This window comes from Mauremys reevesii, unplaced genomic scaffold (genome assembly GCF_016161935.1).
Source record: "Mauremys reevesii isolate NIE-2019 unplaced genomic scaffold, ASM1616193v1 Contig43, whole genome shotgun sequence".
Classification (NCBI taxonomy): Eukaryota; Metazoa; Chordata; order Testudines; family Geoemydidae; genus Mauremys; species Mauremys reevesii.
In genome coordinates, this window is record NW_024100855.1 from 14,966 (window position 1) to 31,615 (window position 16,650).

Here is a 16,650-nt window from a genome sequence, read left to right on the forward strand (position 1 = left end):
GCAGCCCCTGCCAGCCTGGCCCTGGGCTCCCCCCAGCCCTGCCGGTGCCCCTCACTCCTGACCCGCAGCCCCCTGCCAGCCCAGCCCTGCTGGTGCCCCTCACTCCCGACCCGCAGCCCCCTGCCTGCCCAGCCCCGCCCCCGTTCTGCGGCTGCAGCAGACCACGGCCTGCTGGGCTATTCATGCCCCTTGTTCTTTTGAGCCCATTGAAATCTCAGCACAAAGCCCCCGTGTCTGGGATTCTGGGAAACCCGCTTTTCATGGCATCACGGCTCAGTGGCTAATCCCCCCCTTGCAAACCCAGCCCCCCCCCAGCGCTGCTGGAGCCTCCAGATTAACCCTCTGCTCTCTGAGGTTGGTGTCGGGGGTGTACAGCGCCTAGCGCAGGGGTGCTGGTCTGGGAGGGGGCCAGACGTTGCCCTGGCTGGGGGGGCAGAAGGGGGCACACAGAGCAGAAGCGGGTGAGGGGCTGCAGTAGAGGGGGATGGAAGGTGGCTTATGGGGGGCCTGCCCCCCCTCTGGTTGCCATGAGCACAAGCTCCGAAGCCTGCGCCCCTCTGGTCACTAAGGCCCTGGCTGGGATGCTCAGACGCTGGAATCGAGCCCCGTCCCAGGGGCCAGGGGGCACTCGCTTGCCCAGGCCTGTCCAGCCCAGGGTCTCCCTGCTGCGGCTGCCGGCCACGAGGGTCCGGAGGGGGCTGGCTGGGCTGGCAGGTGTCCTATGGAGAGCTGATGGGGGCAGGGCTGGGAGCCAGGACTCCTGGGTCCTCTCCCGAGTTCTGGGAGGGGAGGGGAGTCTAGTGGTTAGAGCAGGGGGGGGGCTGGGAGCCAGGACTCCTGGGTTCTCTCCCCAGCTCTAGGCAGGGAGTGGGGGCTGGTGGTTAGAGTGACGAGGGGCTGGGGCTGCATGCCAGGACTCCTGGGTTCTATTTCTATTTATTGTTTCCCTGTCTGGGCTGGGGGCTCTTTATCAACCAACCCCCCCTTTAACCCTGCCACCCCCCACTTTCCTCTCCTTCCCTAGGAACGCCCCCACCCCCACCCCCACCCCCTTGGCAGGAGCGCTCCCAGGGAGGACGCGGGAGGGGAACAGGCGTCTCTGCCGGGTGCCCAGCGCCAACGTGCCCAGACAGGGCCGGGCAGGGAATCTGCCGCACGTGGGGCAGCGTCTCCTGGCAGCTCGGACCGCGGGCGCTGGCACAAGTCTCAGCGCCTCCCTCCCGCTGTTTGTCTCTTTCTTCCCCAGCCCCTCCCCTCCCCTCTCTTCTTCGCTCCTGCCTCCCCAGGCCCTCCCCTCCTCCTCCCTGCCTGGCTTAGCACGGCCCTGCCCCGGTTTTCCCAGGTCTCCCGCCCGGGGCCAAGATTTCCACCTCACAGGACCGGGAGACATGGCCCCAAAATCTCCCTTCCCTCTGCCCACCCCCGGCCTCGCCCTGCTCTGAGTCACCCCAGCGCCAGGGCCCGGACCTGCCTCGGCAGAGCCGCCTGCTGGGAAAGGCGCCTCCAACCCGCTGGAGCTCCCAGCTCGGCCCCGGCGCCTGGCTGGGGACTGGGAAGGAATCTGTGTCTTCAGACCTGCCGCCTCCCCCGCCTGGGGCCGGATCGGGGCCGGCGCCCCCTAGAGGGGACAGGCCCCTGCCCCATTCCCTTCCCCCGAGCCAGCCAGTCCCCGCCCTGGGGCGGGTGGGCGGCGGCCCCCCCGAGAGGGGACAGGCCCCGGCCCCAATCCCGGCCCCGAGCCAGCCAGTCCCTGCCCTGGGGCCGGATGGGAGCCTGCCCCCCCGCGAGGGGACAGGCCCCTGTCCCATTCCCTGCCCCCTTGAGCCAGCCAGGCCCTGCCCTGGGGGCAGATCGGAGCCGGTGCCCCCTAGAGGGGACAGGCCCCTGCCCCATTTCCTGCCCCCCAAGCCAGCCAGTCCCTGCCCTGGGGGCAGATGGGAGCCGGCGCCCCCTAGAGGGGACAGGCCCCTGCCCCATTCCCTGCCCCCTTGAGCCAGCCAGTCCCTGCCCTGGGGCGGGTGGGAGCTGGCGCCCCCTAGAGGGGACAGGCCCCTGCCCCATTCCCTGCCCCCCTTGAGCCAGCCAGTCCCTGCCCTGGGGCCGGGTGGGAGCCGGCGCCCCCTAGAGGGGACAGGCCTCTGCCCCATTCCCTGCCCCCGAGCCAGGCAGTTTGGGTCCGAGTTGGTGCCCCCTACAGGGGACAGGCCCCCATGGCTGTAGGGAAAATCCTCCTCTGCTCTTGTGCTTTCTAATCCCAACTTTCACTCTTGCTATTTTCCTGTCCCCAAAGCCACGTAAGGCCTGGAGGGTGGATCGAAGCCAAACTGAAGGGCCAGCAGGAGCCAGGATATCCGAAGATTGACTCCTGCATGATTCACACCTTCAGCTCAGCTCTCACAAACATTGACTCCGGCCGTTGCCTCTTGCTGGGAATAAATGAGTTTCGAAGCCATGTCTAGTTACTGGGAAAATGTGAGTTCCCTCTCCCAGCTGTTGGCTGGGGAAATGACTTGTGATAGGAAATGTGAGTTTCAAGTCCCCCCCCCCTTCCTTCCTGGTGAACATGTGAGTTCCAAATCCCCCATCTTGTTAGGAGAAAGTGAGTTTTAAATCACACCTCTTGTGAGGACTACAGACTTTCAACCCTTCTGTCTTGCTTTGGGGGAAATGAGTCTCATATCCTCCTTTTGGCTGAAGGGAAAATGTGAGTTTTCATATAAAAGTTCCCAGCACAGGGACTAGAACCCAGGTGTCCTAGCTTCCAGCCCCCCGACCCCACTCCCTTCCCAGAGCTGGGGATATGACCTGGCACTACTGAATTCCAGTCTTGTGACTTGGTGACACAACAAGGCTGCAAAAGAGGGGGGCTCTTTTCCCAGTGGTGGCAAGAATTTGGGCTGGGGCAGACCCGAGGCCAGTGCTAGTGCACAGGGGCGACTCGAAACTCACATTTCCCCCCAGGCAGAAGGAGGGCGTGAAACGCTTTTTCCAGCAAGCGAGGAGGTTTTTCCTCACTTGTCCCATCAAAAGGGAATATTTGAAACTCACATTTTGTCCCCCAGAGGATGGACTTGAAACTCATTTTTTCCCAGTGGGAGAGGAGATTTATAACTGACCTTGTTCCCAGCAGGAGGAAAGAACTGAAACTCCGAATTTCCCCACAAAAACCACAATCATTCAGACAACAAGTGGGAGGGATTTGAAAGGGATGAGAGAGAGAGAGAGAGAGAGAGAGAGAGAGAGTGTACACAAAAGAGAGTTGGGGTTAAAACTCACTCCTTTTCCACAACAGGAAGGTAAGAATTTAAATTCCCTTTATCCCAGGAATGGGAGGTCAGGGGTAGGGGAGAATTTGAAAATCACTTGATCCTAGCATGAGGTGGGGCTGGAGTAGGGTGACCAGACAGCAAGTGTGACAAATCGGGACAGAGGGTGGGGGGTAATAGGAGCCTATATAAGAAAAAGCACCAAATATCGGGACTGTCCCTATAAAATCGGGACATCTGGTCACCCTAGGCTGGGGGGAATTGAAATGTGCCTGAGGCTAACATGGTGGGGGGGAATTGAAACTCACTTTATCCTGGCATGGGGCAGGGGGAGGAGGGAATTGAAACTCATTTGATCCTGGAATTGGAGGGGGGAATTGAAACTCACTTGATCCCAGCATGAAGTGGGGGTTGGGGTGCAGAGGGGGGGACCCAAACTCACTTGATCCTAGCAAGGGGGTGGGAGGAATTGAAACACTCTTTATCCTGGCATTGGAGTGGGGGGAATTGAAACTCCCTTGATCCTAGCCCTGGGCAGGTGAGCAGAGAGAGAGAGGCTCCTTTTCCCAAGCCAGCAGGTGGGGATTTTGCAAACAGCTCTCAGACCACGGAGCTGGGATCCCCCCCCCCTTCCTTTCTGTGCTCGGTGGCAATCCAGGGACCCCCCCGGAGAGCTGCCTCCTTTCGGCCCGGGGCTACTAGACGCAGCCCCCCCCCCCTGCAAGGGGCCCTCCCGTGGGAAGCCCGCAGCCAGCAGCTGGGCGGGGGGGGGGTGTTAATTCCAGAGCAGAGGGAGGCGGGGTGTGTGGGAAGGGGGTGGGGGGATTTCTGGGCTTTCTGCCCAGCCTCTGCCAGCGAATCGCGGCCCCTGCAGCAGGCACCAGGCTGCGGATTTGCATAAACGCCCGATGAGCTCAGGGGAGCAGCTGGGGAGACTCCGGAGCGGCAGGACTCTGGGCAGAGCCGGGCGCCGGGATTGTTCGGAGCCGCCGGGTGGATCTGGGGTTCGCTCCGGAGCCGGCTCCCGCAAAGCTGGATTTACACCGCGGAGTAAACCCGGATCTTTCCCTTCCCTGCCGAGGGATTTTCCCCTTCCTGGTTTCCAGGGGATTTCATGGTGTTCGGCGCCCGCCAGGCGGAAGATCGGCGCGGCCGGGAGAGGTACCGTGGTTGGGCTTGACCTTGATTCGGGAGGGCAGGAATCCGGGGGGATCTGGCGGCTCCCCAACACTTCCGGGTGTCTGACGGGGGGTGGAACTCCGCTGGCTTCTGATCTCGGTGATCCCGGTGTAAATCCGGAGTGACCCCGCTGCAGGTCCCGACTCCAGGCTGGATTCTGCTCTCAGTGACCCTGGTGTAAATCCGGAGTGACTCCCCTGTAGGTCCCGAGTCCAGGCTGGATTCTGATCTCAGTGACCCCGGTGTAAATCCGGAGTGACTCCACTGCAGTTCCCGGAGTCCAGGCTGGATTCTGCTCTCAGTGACCCCGGTGTAAATCTGGAGTGACTCCCCTGCAGGTCCCGAGTCCAGGCTGGATTCTGATCTCAGTGACCCTGGTGTAAATCTGGAGTGACTCCCCTGCAGGTCCCGAGTCCAGGCTGGATTCTGATCTCAGTGATCCCGGTGTAAATCTGGAGTGACTCCCCTGCAGGTCCCGAGTCCAGGCTGGATTCTGATCTCAGTGACCCCGGTGTAAATCCGGAGTGACTCCGCTGCAATGGGGTCCAGGCTGGATTCTGATCTCCAGTGACCCCGGTGTAAATCTGGAGTGACTCCCCTGCAGGTCCCGAGTCCAGGCTGGATTCTGATCTCAGTGACCCCGGTGTAAATCCGGAGTGACTCCGCTGCAATGGGGTCCAGGCTGGATTCTGATCTCCAGTGACCCCGGTGTAAATCTGGAGTGACTCCCCTGCAGGTCCCGAGTCCAGGCTGGATTCTGATCTCAGTGACCCTGGTGTAAATCCGGAGTGACTCCTCTGCAGTTCCTGGAGTCCAGGCTGGATTCTGATCTCAGTGACCCCGGAGCAAACTGAGCTCAGCGTCCGCCTGTTGCTATTTCAGGTTCCGCCCGGGCTGTGAAGTTCCCAGACGGCTCCGAAAGGGACGTGCGGGGGAGACGCCAGGTAGCGCCTCAGACCTGAGCCATTTTTAACCAGCCACTTCCAGGCGGGTCCCTGCTCGCCAGCCGCTGCGTCCCACTCAGCCGCTCCCAGCCAGCTGCTGGGGCCAGCGGGGTAACTGCAGGGGGGACCTGCAGGGTGACACCCGTTGTGCCAGGGTCTCTGTGTGGGTGTGTAGCGTCCTGCGGCATGTTCCTCCGCCTGCATCCGATGAAGTGGGCTGGAGCCCAGGGAAGCTGGTGCTCGGATACGGTTGTTAGTCTGGGAGGTGCCACAGGGACGCCTGTTCTTTTAGCAATGACAACAGCGTGAACAAGGACCCTTATCCCCTTGCTAGGAATGGGGGGGGGGGGGAGAAAATCCAGCACCCGTGGGCCCTGAGTCCAAAGGAACAGGCCCGAGAACCAGCCCTGCCAGTGGTGACGGCAAATGTGAATTAACAGCGTTGCTACTGAATGAATAGAGACAGTAATAACTAGAGCCGCTGCTGCTGCTAACAGTGAACAAAAGAAAGTAGGAAGAAAAGGGAATATTAACAGCGAATGCAGCAGCACCTTGTTATGGCATCACAGGTGAGACGAGACAATAGAATCGACTGTTCCTATTACACTCATGTATCTAAGTATTTATTACTATTGTTAATGTATTTATTTGTGTATATGCTGCAGCTGAGATCAGGGCCCTGTTGTGCCGGGCGCTGCACAGACACAGCGAGAGACAGTCCCTGCCCCAGCTGAGATCAGGGCCCCGTTGTGCCGGGCGCTGCACAGACACACAGCGAGAGACAGGCCCTGCCCCAAAGATCTTACACACAAGCCAGACAAGGGGTTGGGCTGGAAACTGAGGCCCAGAGAGCAGGGCCGGCTCTAATATTTTTGCCGCCCCAAGCAAAAAAAAAAGAGCGCTGCCCTGCCCCCGCGAGCGCTGCACCGCCGAACCCCCCCGAGCGTTGTGCTGCCCAAGCCCCCGCCCCCCCGAGCGCCGAGCCGCCTAAGCCCCCTGCTCCTCCTGAACACTGCACCGCCGCCCAAGTCCGCACCCCCGAGTGTTGCGCCGCCAGTCCCCGCCCCTGAGCATCGTGCCGCCCAAGCCCCAGTGCCCCAGTCACCCAAGCCCCGCCCCTCAGCGCCACACCACACCGCCAAGCCCCGCCCCAGCGCCACACCACCCAAGCCCCGCCCCCCCAGCGCTGCCCGGCCGAACCAAACAAAACCAAAACCAAACCCTGAGCGCCGCCCTGTCCCAAGGTGCCGCCCCAAGCACGTGCTTGGTAGGCTGGTGTCTGGAGCCGGCCCTGCCAGTGAGGGCACAGAGCCAGGAGCAGAACCCAGGTGTCCTGCCGCCCAGGGTGGAGCCCAGCCCATTGACTGTCGTCATGCAGATAAGCACTGATAGTAGCAATGACAACGGGCATAGTCAGTTAAGCCGTGGGGTGAAAGGTCGTGATCATTTCTGCAGCAAAGCCCCGTTTAGGAGTGAATCCACTGACCCAGCGGAAATGGTCTGCATGGGTGGTAGCCTGGGGTGAACACAAGAGGTGGATTTTTCGAATCTAAGTAATAGTCTCATTTTGATTTAGCTGAAAACAATTAGGAATTGATTTGAGTTTCAACCAAATTAAAACCCACACCGGGGTTTGGCACCCGGCTAACACAATTGTTTAACGGTGGCAGAATTGTGGGCAGATAAAGCTGGGATTTGAGAGGGGCCTTGAGACTCACTTTGTCCCCCAGCGAGACGGGGAGGTTTGAAACTCATTTTTTTCTCCAAGGAAGAAAGAGGGGGATTTGAAACTCACTTTTCAAAGGCCCAAATCCCATTTTATTTCAGCAAGAACCTAGTGCTGTCAGAAATCTGACCTGGCATCCTAACTGCTGTGATGCCACTTAAGCATCCATGGTCTTGTCCTTGTTTCTTGTGAATATATTCATTGCAATTGCGGTTGTGTGTGGTGTCGTTGTTCAGAAGTGTGTGTGTTGCTGTTCTAATTGTCAGGGGGCATTGTGGCCTGTTGTGTATCTTCACGTTGTGGTTGGCTGTTGCTACTGCGGACCTGCATCATTGTTTATCGCTTGCTGGAAGTACATACGAACATAAGAGCAGCCAGACTGGGTCAGACCAAAGGTCCATCTAGCCCAGTATCTGTCCACCGACAGTGGCCAATGCCAGGTGCCCCAGAGGGAGTGAACCTAACAGGCAATGATCAAGTGATCTCTCTCCTGCCATCCATCTCCACCCTCTGACAAACAGAGGCTAGGGACACCATTCCTTACCCAAGTTGTTTCTTGCTACTATTTGTGTGTGTTGCTATTGTAATTGTGTGTTCTCATTTATTGTGTGTGTACCTGTATTGGTGGCTAGCATTGTGTTTCATGCACTGGTTTCTCATCTTGTGGTTGTGTGTTGGTTCTTGTCCTGGTTCACGTGTGTGCGATATGGTTGTGCATTGTTGTTTATTGCAATGTGCGTGTTGTTGGGAAGTGTTGTAACAGTGACACATTTTGTTAGTTTTGTGTCATCGCCTCTTGTCACAGGTTTGGTAGATCTGGACAGGAACTGCCTTCTCCATTTTGTGGGAAATTCCACAATGTTGAATTTTTTTCCTGTTCTAAAGTGAAACAAAAACACATTTCTTTAAAATTTCCCATGAACCAAAATTCCCAAATAACGCCATTTTCAGGCCAATCAAAATAGTCCATTTCAAGGGCTGTGAAAGATTTCATTCTGCCTTTGAGCGTACACAACTTTTCATTATTTGTGTCTCTGAAGAAACAAGGCCCTGTGTGTCCAGGTGCAGTTTCCGAACGAGAACGCCAAACCATTCCGAAAACGTCAAAACCGGGACATTTCCGCAGGAGCCAAACGCTTCGTTCCGGGTGGTACCAAAATGAAATGTTGTTGAAATTGACACGTTTTTTTGAAACGTTTTGGTTGAGCCGAAAATTGTGCTGGCGATGAGGGTGGGGGTTTTGTCACCAAAAAGAAAAAAGTTTAGATGAAAAATGTCCAGCTTTGCTGATCGTCCTGGAGTGTCGGGGTTTATTGTGCGGATGTGAACAGCAAACGGCAGTAAGTTTATGCCGAGGACTGGTAAATGTCTGAGTGGAATGAGACACTGGGGCTGGCTGAAATAACAGGATTGGTCCCAGTGATCCTATGTTCCTCTTATCAGTAGCTCCTGTTGCCAATACAGGATCTATATTCTCCTCCTTGCTAGCATGCCAAGGTACGTGTTGCTGTTGTGGTTTATTGTGTGTATCCGTATCCGGTTGGCAGTGGCTGCTGTTGGTTTGTGTTCTTGTTAAATATATTTATCGTCGCTGGTGCGTGCGTTGTGGCATCTGTGTTTGGTTGTGGCTAAGGTTGCCGGCGGCGGGTTGTGTATTTGCTGTTGGTTTGTTAGTGTTGGGTCTGTGATTTCGATCCAGAACTCTCCTCTCTCCATCCCCGTCTGCGTCGCTCCGTATCCGTCCCTGCACGCCTCTCTCCCGATCCACCCCAAGCCAGTTTCACGCCCTAGGCCGGCCTCCCATCTGCAGCCCGTGGCCAAGCGCCAGCTGTCTGACACGGGAGCTGTCCCCCACGGTGCACGACTCCGCGGGCACCAGGGTCGGCTGAGCATGTCGGGGGCGGTTACGGGCGCTCCGGGGATGCGTGCGTGGGCCGGGAATCCCAGCTGAGGGGGCCCCGGGGCCGTTACGGCAGGTTTCGGAGCAGCACACCGGTCTCCTGGCTGCTCCGGCCGGTAGGGGCTGGCTGGACGGCTCTGATCCAGGCCGGGGGGAAGGCGGGAGGCTTTGCAGCGGTGCCTGGGGAGGGCCGGCTGGGAGGGGGCGTTACGGCTGCGTGGGGAGCACGTGGGAGGTGGGAAAAGGTGGCGATAAACGCTTAGATCAATAGATCATTAATTATTAAGAATTTGTCGACTGCCCAGCTGGCTGTGATTAACCCGCATTATGACGACTCCAGAGCCCAGATCAATACGTTCTTGGTAATACTCACTCTAAGGGCTGGATCGCGACGTTAGGAAGAATTGGTGATAATTTCATACTCGTTTACGGCAGGTTGACGAGCGAAAGCACAATTAGTGTGAGGAATGCCTAGATTAACACTTCATTAATTACACATGAACAGTTATTAACCACTTAATGACTAGAGCAATGCCTTAATACTTATTAATGACGAGATTAATCCTTAATAATTTGACTGCATTGATACATCATTAATTACTAGTTGAGTCTAATGCCTAGATCAATACATTAATTATCTAGTCATTGGTCATAATTATTAATCATTAATGCATTGAGCCAGGCATTAGAGTAATTATATATTACTCTAATATATTAATGTATTCATTAGAGTACTAAATATTAATGGGTTGCGCTAATCATTACAGGAATTAATGTATTGAGTCATCATTATTAATGTATGTATGTAGTCAGTCAGTTATTAATATATAACAAATGTATGTCAGAGTAATAATTAGTGGATTGCGCTAATCATTCGAGCAATAATTAATGTATATTTATCTAGTTGTTAATCATAAATATTAATAAATATATCACATGAATAATTATTCTAATGACTAGAGGGAGCCATTGTAATTATGATGCTAATGGCTAATATTTGATCAATGATATATTAATAATCACTCCAGTGCCTAGATCAATGCATTATTAATTACTCATCCGCTGACGGGCTCAATACTCTATCTCTTGTCACCCGACCAGCGGTTGGCAAACAAGAGCTGCACATCTCCGCAGTCAGCAGGTCTGTAGCGTGGGCCCGGGTCCCGAGAGGATCTAGGCACCTCACTGCCCCCTTAGCCCCCAAAATCCCAGCACCGGGCCCCACCTCGGCGCCCAGGTGTCTGCCGTAGATGCTCCCTGGGCGTGGCCGGCTCTGCGCCCGTGACCTGCAGCGCCCCCTCCCTTCGGCATCCGGACACCTCAACCCCAGAGCGCTGCCCCAACCTGCGGGGACACGGACGTTCCCTCACCGAACTCGCCTGTGGCCCGAGCCGGCCGGCGAGCTCCCAACACGCTTCCCGGATCGGGCCATAACGCAGCCCTACCTGGAGCTCCCTGGCTGGAGGGAACCTCGGTTCAATCCCCCCGGCCTGAAAAGCCGGGCTTTCCGGAGGGGATCTCAGGTGAGGGCTCCAACCACCGAGCTCCGGGGAGACTCGGCAGAGGGCGATTGGTTTATCATTTTGACAGACAAATCGATGTTTCTTTTTAAGCATCCCCCCCGCCCCCCAGTGTGGATTGATTGACACTTTTGCAGTTGTGTGCACTCCTGGGGGGTTCAGTATTTCCCCCCTCCCCTCAGTTTGGTAGCGATTTTAGCTGTTCACAGTTGCAGGAGATGTGGGGGGTGGATTTAATGCTGGCTTTTTACCCACATTAATGCAGCATTCTTCATACAATCCTAGAAACGTCGGGCGGGGAGGGACCTCGAGAGGTCATTGTCCAGCCCCCTGCGCCGAGGCAGGACCAGTAAACCTGGACTGTCCCTGACAGGTGTTTGTCCAACCTGCTGTTAAAAATGACGGGGATTCCACAGCCTCCCTTGGAACCTGGTCCAGAGCTTAACTCCCCTTGTAACTAGAAAGTTTTTCCTAATATCGAACCTAAATCTCCCTCAGAAGAAGCCAATTAACCCTTGTCCTGCCTTCAGTGCATACAGCAATTGATCACTGTCCTCTGTAACAGCCCTTAACAGATCTGAGGTCACTTTGACCCCCCTTTGTCTAGCTGGGAATTTGGATTGTTATCGGCGGGAATAACTTTTCTTGTCGGTTTCGCTGTGCCCGGATGGTGAAATTGACATTTACCGACATTGACTGAGAAAAATCGACTCCCTCCAGGCCTGGATGGCGTGCGGCTCCCTCAGTCTGTCAAAACTTGGCCACTAGGGGAAAATATTTGGAAGAAGCAGTTGGAGCGGGGGGGCGCTGGGGCCTGACTTTCCCATATGAGAGCTCCCGCCGCCGGATGACATGGTCGTTCTCCTGCTTGCTCTCCTGCTGATCCTTTCGCTCCTTAATCCAGAGTGGCACCACTTCCACAGGAGAGATGGAGGGAGCCGGGCAGACTACCCTGGTGCCCCGTGGTTCGGGCACCCCCTAGAGAGGTGGCAGAGTCCAGTTCAAATCCCGGCAGGCAGAGCGGGGAATTGAACCCGGGTCTCCCAGCTGAGTGCGCGAATGACCAGGCTAAAGGCTACGCGGGAGACTCTCTGCCCCCACCCGGCGGAGGCCCCCAGGCGTGGGTTTGCGGCTGAGGTGGCCGAGCGGCACTAGACTTTGTCACCTGTGTCGGGGAGAGGGGCGGGGCTTAGGCCACACCCCTCTGGTTGGTCTCTCCCATTGGCTGATTTAGGCTGCTTCCCACTGAGCCTACGTTCCGTTGTGAATCTGGCCCTTAGACGCTACGTGCCTCAGTTTCCCCGTCTATACATTGGCTCAAAGAGCACTGCCTGTCACAGGGCCTTGGGGAGGATAAATCCCTGAGTCTGTGAGATGAACGAGAGCTACGGGTGAGAAGTGCTGCCTAAGAACTAGGTATTCCAATTCCACATCTCGCCTGTTATCAACACCAATCAGCAACATCAACAATTAGAGAGATTTTATTGTTACAATCCACATATTCATCTGTGGCCAACAATGAATGCGATCAGCCGTTAGCAGCTACACGGTTCTTATAATCATTTCATGAAACCAGTATTATAACTAACCTTATTAGCAAGAACTCCTTTGACTGGGTTTTGTCGATTAGCGTTCAGTACGTTGCTGTTGCTATATCAGCTAGTGGGCGATAATTCCTAAATATCACCTTGCTGTTATAACTGTAATTAGCAAAGAGTCAGTCTGTATTTGTCACTATTTGCTCTTAGAAGCATTTATTCGTGCCAGGCAAAATTCTGACCCCGGTGTGAATCCGGAGTGAGCTGAGTGCCGTCAACGCAGTCAGAGCCGGCTTCTGATCTCGGTGTCCCCAGAGTGAATCCGGCGTGACCCCGTTGGGCTGGGTGCGGGGTGGTACCTAAACGGGGTGGGGGAGACAGACGTTAGAACAGGACAGAAATTGGTACGTTTGGATGGAGTTGCTGGTACCTGATCTGGTTCTGGAGTCAGACTTTGATCCCCATTTTTTTTCTTTCTTTCTTTCTCCCTCCACCTGCCTCCTGCCTGAACCCCAGAACCCCAACTGGAATTGGGGGCGGGGGTAGAGTCTGACCGCTCCCATGCAGTGACTGGCTGGCTAGTGTGCCGCTTGCCGGGCAGAGGTGTATTATACTGGGAAAGGGGCTTGGGGGTGGGGCTGGCGGGCGTCGGAAGCGGAGCTTGAGAGGTGGGTGCGTGTAGGTTGACCTGCAAGCAAGTGTGGAAAATCGGGAGGGTGCGTGTGTGTGGGGGGTGGGGGGACGAATAGGCACCTATATAAGACAAAGCCCTGAATATCGGGACGATCCTGATACTGTACGGCCGGGACGTCTGGTCACCCCGTGTGTGTGCCTGGCCTGGTCTCTGCACTTTCGGGCTGGTTGGGAATTTTTTGACAAAACGTTTCTTCCCTCCCCCGCCGAAAAATGTCAATTTGGTCAAGCTGATCCCTCCTGCCTGGAAAACGTGGGGAATTTTGTTCCCGTAACTTTCCAAAGCTCCGGTGTTGGTATTTTCGGAATGAAAAGTGTCGGGTTTTTTTTTCCCCCGGCGAGAAACAACTTGTTGCTTTTAACACAGAACTCGGCAGGACGTAGGGAGAGGTTGGACTGGGAACAAACCGTTTGGCTGCTTTCCACTCCCCCAACCCGCCACTTTCTTTGTTTTGGGCCCAGTTTTAGTTTAGTTTTGAAATTTTGACTTTCGGTCCCGATTCGGGTGGGAAAATCGGCCCGAATCTCAGGGTTGGGGTTTTTTTTTTGCGTGACGGGGGAACCGGGATAAGAAAAAGCCCTTTTGTGTGTGTGTCCGTGCGGCCGCGCCGAGCACGAGGCTCTGTCTGGCCCTGCCCTGGGCCTGGTTCCCAGCCAGGAGCCTTGGCTGAAGGTTAATGAGATACCAGGGGTTGTGTTTGCAGGAGCTGCTCGGGGGGGCGTGGGGGGGGGGGCATGTGGACCCACCTGGTTCCCCAGGTGCAGAGTCTAGCTCAGGCTGAGCGCACTCGCCCTGCCCCCGCCAGTGTCTGGGCTCCCCCCCCCCCGAACCAGCCAGGCCATTGTGCTGGTCTGAATAGAGCCGGGGGAGCGTGGGCAGCATGGCAATGAGATCGGGGGAGGGGAGACATAACATGCTGCTCACGGCACCGCAGGGCGCGCTCAGGGCCCCACTGTCCCGACCCGCGCAGAGCACTGGTACCTCATAGCCAGTCCCCCACACAGCCAGCCCCCGCTCTAACCACTAGGCCCCGCTCCCTTCCCAGTGCCAGGGAGAGAACCCAGGAGTCCTGGCTCCCAGCCCCCCCTGCTCTGACCCACCAGACCCCACTCCCCTCCCAGAGCCGGGGAGAGAACCCAGGCGTCCTGCCTCCCAGCCCCCGCTGCTCTAACCCACCAGCCTCCACTCCCCCCTTCCGAGAGCCGGGGAGAGAACCCAGGCGTCCTGGCTCCCAGCCCCCCCTGCTCTGACCCACCAGACCCCACTCCCCTCCCAGAGCCGGGGAGAGAACCCAGGAGTCCTGACAAGAAATCGCTGAAGTTCGGCAAGTCGCCTGTGGGCCCCTTCACCCTCCCCTGCTGTCTGCTGTGTCACCGTGGCTGCGCCCCACATACCCAGCTGCCTCTGACATTCAGCCAGGCCGCCAGCGGGAAATGCCTTGTGCTGTAAGGGCCTTTGCTTGGGAACCACCCGAGCCAGTCGCCCGCCCTGGGGCCGGATCGGAGCCGGCGCCCGGAGGGGACAGGCCCCTGCCCCATTCCCTGCCCCCTGAGCCAGCCAGTCCCAGCCCTGGGGCTGGGGGGGAGCCGGTGCCTCCTAGAGGGGACAGGCCCCTGCCCCATTCCCTGCCCCCCTGAGCCAGCCAGTCCCTGCCCTGGGGCCGGATCGGAGCCGGCGCCCTGAGGGGACAGGCCCCTGCCCCATTCCCTGCCCCCCTGAGCCAGCCAGTCCCTGCCCTGGGGCCGGATCGAGCCGGCGCCTGAGGGGACAGGCCCTGCCCCATTCCCTGCCCCCTGAGCCAGCCAGTCCCAGCCCTGGGGCTGCGGGGGAGCCGGTGCCTCCTAGAGGGGACAGGCCCCTGCCCCATTCCCTGCCCCCCTGAGCCAGCCAGTCCCTGCCCTGGGGCTGGGGGGGGGAGCCAGTGCCCCCTAGAGGGGACAGGCCCCTGCCCCATTCCCTGCCCCCCTGAGCCAGCCAGTCCCCGCCCTGGGGCCGGATCAGAGCCGGCGCCCCCTAGAGGGGACGGGCCCCTGCCCCATTCCCTGCCCCCCGAGCCAGCCAGTCCCCGCCCTGGGGCCGGATCAGAGCCGGCGCCCCCTAGAGGGGACAGGCCCCTGCCCCATTCCCTGCCCCCCTGAGCCAGCCAGTCCCAGCCCTGGAGCCAGGTGGGAGCCGGCGCCCCCTAGAGGGGATAGGCCCCTGCCCCATTCCCTGCGCTCCCCGGCAGAGGGGTGGGGGTGGGGGGAGGGGGGTCTCATCTGGTGCTCTTGGCAACTGGAAGGTCCCTGAGTTGCTCCGCCAGCATCTGAGGCTGGTGACCCGGCGACCTCCCCGGGCCCCTGGGCTGCGGGAGAAAAGGAAACTCATTGAACGGAGGCCAGGGCGAGGAATGGCAGCGATGTGCCAGGAATGCGAGGCAGCCGCGAGCAGCGCGCCAGCCCGCACGGTGCCCTGCGTGAGAGCCACCCTGCCCTGCGGTGCCCCTCACTCCCGACCCGCAGCCCCCCGCCAGCCCTGCCCTGCGCTGCCCCTCACTCCCGACCCGCAGCCCCGCCAGCCCAGCCCTGCCAATGCCCTCACTCCCGACCGCAGCCCCCGCCAGCCCTGCCCTGCGGTGCCCCTCACTCCCGACCCGCAGCCCCCCGCCAGCCCTGCCAAGGCCCCTCACTCCCGACCCGCAGCCCCCCGCCAGCCCTGCCCTGCGGTGCCCCTCACTCCCGACCCGCAGCCCCCCGCCAGCCCTGCCCTGCGGTGCCCCTCACTCCCGACCCGCAGCCCCCCGCCAGCCCTGCCCTGCGGTGCCCTCACTCCCGACCCGCAGCCCCCGCCAGCCCTGCCAATGCCCCTCACTCCCGACCCGCAGCCCCTGCCAGCCGTGCCCTGCGGTGCCCCTCACTCCCGACCCGCAGCCCCCCCCCAGCCCTGCCCAGCGGGGCCCCTCACTCCGACCGCAGCCCCCGCCAGCCCTGCCGATGCCCCTCACTCCCGACCTGCAGCCCCCTTTGGCCTTGGCAGGTAATTTGTGCTGGAATCCAGCTCCTGTCTAATGCCCAGGAATCTCCCCACCCCGCTGGGAGCCGCTCCAGCCCCTGCGTGGGACCCAGCCTGGATTTGAGCAGCTTCAGTGGGTACAAAGGGACCCGCCCTCCATGCCCTGATGGCTCCTCTCCCCGTCCAGCTTGGCACCGGCCCCCGCCCCAGCCTGTCAGCTGCTGTTTACCAGGGCAAGAGCCAGGCAGCTGTTGGGAGGGACATTCCAGCACCGCGTTGTCGGAGCAGCTGGCCCGGGGCGCCCCACACCCACCCCCTCCCCTCTGCAGCCAGGGGCTCCTGCTGCTGGGAAGGGGGTTAGTTTGGGACACTGAGCTGCAGGGAGTGGGGCTCACTAGGGGGCACTGGACTGTGGGGAGTGGGAGTGGGGTGGGGCTCAGTGGGGGTTGGGCTGTGGGGCAGGGGCAGCAGGGGTGCTGGGCTGCAGGGAGTGGGACGGGGCTCAGCAGGGGTGCTGGGCTGTGGGAGTGGGGCAGCGGGGCTGTGGGAGGGGGCGGGGGCTCAGTGGGGTTGGGCTGCGGGAGCGGCAGGGGCAGTGGGGTTGGGGCTGCAGGGGCTGTGGGGCGGGGGCAGCAGGGGGGGCTGTGGGGCGGGGGCTCAGTGGGGTTGGGCTGCGGGAGCGGGGGCAGTGGGGGTTGGGCAGCAGGGGCAGGGGCAGCAGGGGCTGTGGGAGGGGGTCCTGGTGAAGGTCCCATTTTTTTCCCCCAAGGTCCTGACTCCTTAATAGAGTCCAGGCGTGAACCCCGGTGTCCTGGTCAGACCCCAGTGGGGGTGAGGGTCCCATTCACGCCCGGGAACTTCCGCGCTGTGTCAAGCGAGGTTGGGAGTCACT

At 59.0% G+C, this 16,650-nt stretch overlaps 1 protein-coding gene across 1 annotated transcript in view; it reads left to right on the top strand.

Annotated features, from left to right (window-relative positions):
• LOC120394228 (epithelial discoidin domain-containing receptor 1-like) overlaps positions 1-16,650 on the top strand; it is a 44,401-nt gene that overhangs the window by 10,783 nt on the left and 16,968 nt on the right. The window contains 1 exon segment of the mRNA XM_039518455.1: positions 2,291-2,472. The gene's annotated coding sequence lies outside the window, so the exon portion shown is untranslated.